The sequence below is a fragment of the Corylus avellana genome, chromosome 7 (assembly GCF_965113065.1).
Source record: "Corylus avellana chromosome 7, dhCorAvel1.hap1.2, whole genome shotgun sequence".
In the NCBI taxonomy this organism is placed as follows: domain Eukaryota; kingdom Viridiplantae; phylum Streptophyta; class Magnoliopsida; order Fagales; family Betulaceae; genus Corylus; species Corylus avellana.
The window spans coordinates 16,138,452-16,146,243 of NC_142496.1; positions in this window are offsets into that span (position 1 = coordinate 16,138,452).

Consider the following 7,792-nt stretch of genomic DNA (forward strand, 5'->3'; position numbering starts at 1 on the left):
AGTAATCTTACTCTTCTAATATTCCATGCTTTTTTATGTATTTAAGAGACTCGCCAACAATATATGTATACACTTCTACTTCCTTAGGCTTGCAACAGTCTATTAGATATTGTACCTACAATATCTTAAGATAGTCAGTGGTATCTCTATCTCGAATCCTAATTCTCGCTGCAAGAGTATCTGTAGTACCTATCACCTAGCAATAGTTTATAAAATATATATATATATATATATATATATATATTTCATGAAAATTAATAATACAGTAAAATGTTAAATTTTAATAAGAGATTATGAGTCGGTTAAATCTTTTGTTCTTTTTATTTTTAGTCTAGTGTTAAATCGCAAAATCAACGAATATTGAGATATCAAAGTGAGCAAAGTCTTGTATGCTTGCATATATTAGTTAATAAATGTCATAAACACAAAACTAAGCAAATTATATATAAAATGTGTTGTATCAAAATGTGACATCCTTTTTACTCTTCAACAAGAAAATGAGCAATAACTATACTAGCAAATATTATTAATTTGATTGAAAAAAATAATAATAAAGTAGAAGCCTTGCATTGCTTACTTGTTCTTTTGTTATGAATACGTGAATTTAACACTTTGAAAGGTTGATCACACCAATCCCACACAATCTCGTATTATATTAATCAATCATGTATTAAATATGAGTACAATAATCATTACAAAATACTGCTATGTATAGAAACAAAATACATCATAGCAGTTGATGTGACGATAGAGATCTCAGTATTTGGGTTGCTCCAAATTTGGTTTTGAATGCTACCCATGAGAATACAGCTCCCTTTTTGGGATACCCATTGGTTAAATTGGTAGATCTTGAATAATTTTTTGTTGATTTATGGTGGGTCTTTGTTTTATATAGCCGATTGGGGTGTTCTATTTACTCTTACTGAAGCAAATGTGGCCAGGTTGAAGCAAAAAGTTGCAGAACTTCACCATCTGGGTTTGGATTTAATAATTTTTTGCTCTTATCGTATTCCAAGTTCAATTTTCTGCTCTTACCGTATTCCAAGTTCAATTAATTTTTTTTTTCAATTAAATTTTGATTTGCTACTGCATGGGTTTGGATTTTTGAAAATCAGATTCCATGATATTAGTTGAAGAAAAAAAATTCTGAAATAATTTTTTTTTTATTAACATTTTATACTTTAGTAACGTGTGACATGTTACTAAACATTTAGTAAACAAACAATACATTTCAACTATTTATCATGATATATTGTAATACATATTTTAATATGTATAGAAGGATGTGTTGACTTGATTTTATATGATATTGTTATCATTATAACTGTAGTTATAAATTTTACAAACATTAAAATATCTCTAGAAATGTGAAAGTTCTGCATGCACTCAAGAGTAATGATTAGATAGGATAATAGTTGAATTGGTTGAATTGGAATGTAACTCTAATTCATTAGAATTAGATTATTTAAATCAGAATTACTTTATTTAATATTAAGATTAGGTTATCAGAATTAGAGTTTATTTGAATTTGAATATTAGAACAATTGGTGTGTGTTATCACTTTAAGCTTTATCTACTTGTATTTATATTTAAAGATCATTTGGTCATTAATGAGAATCACAGAATAAATTAGATGTATGTCTATATGATCTTCTCCTACCTTGACTGGAGTATTATGGTGTTCTTCTACCCTAAGTGAAGAATTGATATCTTTAATTGAGATCTCAAATCTCAACTCATGTCACTACCCAACCTCGGGTACCTATCAGCTTTGTCTGCCGAATGGCAAAATCAGCTTTATCTCAGCGATAATTTTTCTTTATGTATTCATGAAACAATTCTTGTTGAAGAAAAGATTGTATGACTTTTGATTTTTTATGGTATTGGATAAACTTTTCAAAAAAGAAAAAATTATTTCACTTACCTCTCTAAAATCTTTAAATTGTTGGGTGATTGCCATAAAACTGTAAACGAGCTGTTCCTTTATCTTTTTGATCATGCGTTTTCATTCCAGTGATTTACCATCCGAAATCTCTCCCCATATATCAAAGGAACCATTGGAATTATAAAAAGAAAATTCATCTAAAAAATTGAAACATTGGAATTGAAAAAAGAAAAAGAAAAGAAATATTTATTTCTTATAACTGCCATTTTGTCATTCGTGTAAGCTTTTCTGTTTTTCTTCTGTAATGGGCCGGTAATCTTACTCTTCTAATATTCTGTGCTTTTTTTTTTTATGTATTTAAGAGTCTCGTCAACAATATATGTATACACTTCTACTTCCTTAGGCTTGCAACAGTCTATTAGATATTGTACCGACAATATCTTAAGATAGTCAGTGGTATCTCTATCTCGAATCCTAATTCTCTGTAGCAACTATCACCTAGCAATAGTCTACAACAAAAAAATATATATATAATTATTTCATAAAAATTAATAATATAGTAAAATGTTAAATTTTAATAAGAGATTATGAGTCCGTTAAATCTTTTGTTCTTTTTATTTTTAGTCTTGTATACTTGCATATATTAGTTAATAAACCTCATAAACACAAAACTAAACAAATTATCTATAAAATGTATTGTATCAAAATGTATCCTTTTCACTTTTCAACACAAAAATGTGCAATAACTATTCTAGCAAATATTATTAATTTGATTGAAAAAAACTAAAGTAAAAGCCTTGCATTGCTTACTTGTTCTTTTGTTATAAATACATGAATATAACACTTTGAGAGGTCGATCACACCAGTCCCACCCAATCTCCTATTATATTAATCAATGTATAAGATTGTGTATACATGTATTAAATATGAGCACAATAATCATTACAAAATATTGCTATGTATAGAAACAAAATACATCATAGTAGTTGACGTGATGATAGAGATCTCAATCAACATATTGGATGCAACACTATGATGACAAACAATACATTTCAACTATTTATTATGATATATTGCCATACACATTTTAATATTTATAGAAGGATGTGTTGACTTGATTTTATACGATATTGTTATCATTGTAACTGTAGTTATGAATTTTACAAACATTGAAATATCTCTAGAAATGTGGAAGTTCTGCATGCACTCCAAAGTAATGATTAGATAGGATAATAGTTGAATTGGAATTAGAATTAGATTATTTAAATCACTATTACTTTATTTAATATTAAGATTAGGTTATCAAAATTAGATTTTATTTGATTTTGAATATTAGAACAATAGGTGTTATCACTTTAAGCTTTATCTGCTTGTATTTATATTTAAAGATCACTTCGTCATTAATGAGAATCACATAATGAATTAGACGTATGTCTTTATAATTCTCTTACCCTGAGTGGAGTATTGTTGTGTTCTTCTACCCTAAGTCCAGAATTGAGATCTCTTCTATCCAAAATGAGCTCTCAAATCTCAACTCATGTCACTACCCAACATCAGTACCTATCAGCATAATGTTTGTTGGCAAAAATTGCCTTATATATTCGTGAAACAGTTCTTGCTGAACAAGATATTGTATTGCTTTTGATTTTTTTGTGGTATTTTAATTTTTTATGGTATTGGATAAACCCTAAACCCACTTACCCCTCTAAAATATCTTTAAATTGATAGGTGATTGTCAAACAACCGTAAAGAGGCTGATCCTTTATCCTTTTGATAATGTGTTGCGTTCTTCCTCTAGTGATTTAGTATCTGAAATCCGTTCCATATACCAACGTTGCATTTAAAAAAAGGAAACATACCAACGTTTGCATTTAGAAACAGGAAACAATGGAATTATGAAAAGAAAAATTCATCTAAAAAAATGAAACAATGGAATTGAAAAAAAAAAGAAAAAAAAAAGATTTATTTCTTATAACTGTCGTTTTGTCATTCGTCTAAGCTTTTTTTTTTTTTTTTTTTTTTTTGTAGTGGGGCCATAATCTTGCTCTTCTAATATTCTATGCATTTTGATGTATTTAAGATCTTTATCAACAATATATGTATACACTTTTGCTTCGTCAGGTTTACCAGTCGATTAAGTGGCATCTCTATCTCGAATCCTTATTCTCGCCGTGAGATTCTTTGTAGCAACTATCACCTAGCAACAGTTTACAACACATACACACACACACACACACACACACACACATATATATATATATATACTAAAAATTAATAATACAACAAAATGTTAAATTTTAATAAGAGATTATGTGTCCATTAAATATTTTGTTCTTTTTATTTTTAGTATAGAGCTGAAAACTTTGATGAAGTTTTTATTCAAAGTCTTCAACTTTACAATACATGAGTGTAGTGTATATACATCCTTAAACCTAGTGCATCAAATTAATTACAATACAAGATTTTCTCTAGATACTAAGGAAAACGTTTTCCTTCTTGCACAAGGAACATGTTTTCCTTGTTGCACATGGCTAGAATTCCTTCTTGCACAAGTGTAAAGTCTTGTATGCTTGAATCCCTTTGATTGTGAGCTGTAAGTATCTTTCCACATTGGTTTTGAGAATCTGCACCGCCACTTACTTCTGCATAGTTGCGCTCGAGCACACACGGTGTGTGCTCGATCGCTGAACCAGAGAGATTTTGAGTTCCTCCACCACGACTTGCGATCGAGCACACATTGGGCTTGTGCTCGATCGCAGAACCAAATAGTTTTTAAGTTCCTACATCACCTCTTGAGCTCGATCGCTGAACCCATGAACACTGAGCATGATATCCTTTAACAAGCAACGTCTTATATGCTTGCATATATTAGTTCATAAACCTCATAAACACAAATTTTTTTTTAAAAAAAAAATTATCTATAAAATGTTTTGTATCAAAATGTTACATCCTTTTTACTTTTCCACACAAAAATGAGTAGTAACTATACTAGCAAACAATATTGTATTATTAATTTGATTGAAAAAACTAAAGTAGAAGCCTTGTATTACTTAACACTTTGAGAGATTGATCACACTTATCCCACCCAATATCCTATTATATTAATCAGTGTATAAGAATACGTATATATGTATTAAATATGAGCACAACAATCATTACAAAATTCTGTTATGTATAGAAACAAAATATATCATATCAATTCATGTGATGATAGATCTCAATCGTGGATGCAAATGACAAACAATATATTTCAACATTTTATTATGGTATATTGTGATACATATTTTAGTATGTATGTAAGGATGTGTTGACTTAATTTTATATGATATTGTTAATTGTTATCATTGTAACGGTAGTTATCAAAATTACAAACATTGAAATATCCTTAGAAATATGGAAGTACCGCATGCACTCCAAAGTTATGATTAGATAAGATAATAGTTAAACTGGAATGCAATTCCAATTCATTAACATTAGATTATTTAAATTAGTATTAGTTTATTTAAGGGAAAAATACATTTTACCCCTTGAACTATCCATCCATTTGCACTTTTACCTCCAATGTTTAAAACGTGACACTTGACCCCCCCAAACTTTCAAATTGTTGCAATTCAACCATTCTGACTTCTTTTTTTTTTTTTTTTTTTTTTCAAAATGCTCCCATCACATATTTTATTTTTAAAAAAAAAAAAAAAAACAAAAAACCAAAAAAAAAAAAACAAAAAAACAAAAAAAGAAGAAATATGCTGGGGTGGCCGAACCACCCATAGGGGGTGGCCGGCCATCCCGTTTGGCCAGGGGTTGATTCAGCCACCCGCACGGTCCAAAGGGGTGGTTCGGCCGCCCTTGGGGATTTGGCCCTAAGGGGTGGTCAAACCACCCCTTTGGGCACTGGGGGTGGTTCGGCCACCCCTAGGCTAAACCCTCAAATTTTTTTTTTTTTTTTTTTTTTAGGGTTTGGCCCAAGGGGCAGCAGGCATGGGGGTAGCTGAACCAACCCCAGGCCAAATGAGGTGGCCGGCCAACCCAGCATATTTCTTCTTTTCTTTCTTTTTTTTTTTTTTTTTTTGCTTTTTTTTTAAAATAAAAAAATAAAATATGTTTTTTTTAAAAAAAAAATTTTTTTTTTTTTTTTTTTTTTAACTTGGGATGGGTGCATTTTGGGGGTGGGGGAAAGAAAAAAAAAGTCAGAATGATCGAATTGCAACAATTTAAAAGTTTTGGGGGTCAAGTGTTACGTTTTAAACATTGGAGGTAAAAATGCAAATGGTTTGATAATTTATGGGGTAAAATGTATTTTTCTCCTTTATTTAATATTAAAATTAGGTTATCAGAATGAGAGTTTATTTGAATTTTAATATTAGAACATTATGTGTTATCACTTTAAACTTTATCTACTTGTATTTATATTTAAAGACCAGTTGGCCATTAATGTCTTGTGGTGTTCTTTGAGATCTTGAATTGAGATCTCTTATATCTGAAATGAGATCTCAAATCTCAACTCATGTCACTACCTAATCTTGGGTACCTATTAGCTTTGTTTTACCGAATGACAGGATGATTTTTCTTTATGTATTCGTGAAACAATTCCTGCTGAGCAAAAGATTGTATGACTTTTGAGTTGTTATGGTATTGGATAAACTTTTCAAAAAAGAAGAATTATTTCACTTACCCCTCTAAAATATTTAAATTGCTGGGTGATTGCCATACCTTGGAATTCTTAAAAGAAAATTCATCTTAAAAAATGAAAAATTGGAATGAAAAAAAAAAGTAAAAGAAAAGATTTATTTCTTATACCTGCCGTTTTGTCATTCGTCTAAGCTTTCATTTTTTTTTTCTATAATGGGGCCCTATTCTTGTTCTTCTAATATTGTGTGCTTTTTGATGTATTTAAGAGCCTCGTTAACAATATATGATGTATAGACTTTTGCTTCCTCAGGCTTGCAACGGTCAATTAGATATTACACCAACAATGTCTTTTGTTAGTGGTATCTCTATCACGAATCCCGATTCTCGATGCGAGAGTCTCTATAGCAACTATCACCCCAACTATAGTCTTCAACAATATATATATCTTGAAAATTAATAATACAACTAAAATGTTAAATTTTAATAAGAGATTATGAATCCGTTAAATCTTTTGTTCTTTTTATTTTTAGTCTTGTGCCGAATCAAATTCACCAACTAAAACAATACCTTGTGAGCAAAACCAATGACTAATAAAATATCAAAGTGAGCAACGTCTTGCATACTTGCATATATTAGTTTATAAACCTCATAAACACAAAACTAAAAAAATGATCTATAAAATGTCTTGTATCAAAATGTTTCATCCTTTTTACTTCTCTACACAAAAATGAGCAATAAATATACTAGCAAACAATATTGTATTATTAATTTGATTGAAAAAATAAATAAATAAATAAAGTAGAAGCCTTTCATTACTTACTTAATCTTTGGTTATGAATATGTGAATTTAACACTTTGAGAGGTTAATCACACCAGTCCCACCCAATCTCCTATTACATTAATTAATGTATAAGAATATGTATACATGTATTAAATATGAGCACAATAATCGTTACAAAATAATACTATCTATAAAAATAAAATATATCTCAATCAACATTTTGGATGCAATACCATGATGACAAACAATATATTTCAACTATTTATTATGATATATTGTAATACATATTTTAGTATGTATGGAAGGATGTGTTGGCTTAATTTTATATGAGATTATTATCATTGTGGTTGTAGTTATGAATTTTATAAACATTGAAATATCCCTAGAAATGTGGAAGTACTATATGCAATCCAAAGTGCACACGAAATTATGATGGGAATAAGGTTATGATTAGATAGGATAATAGTTGAATTGGAATGCAATTCCAATTCATTAGG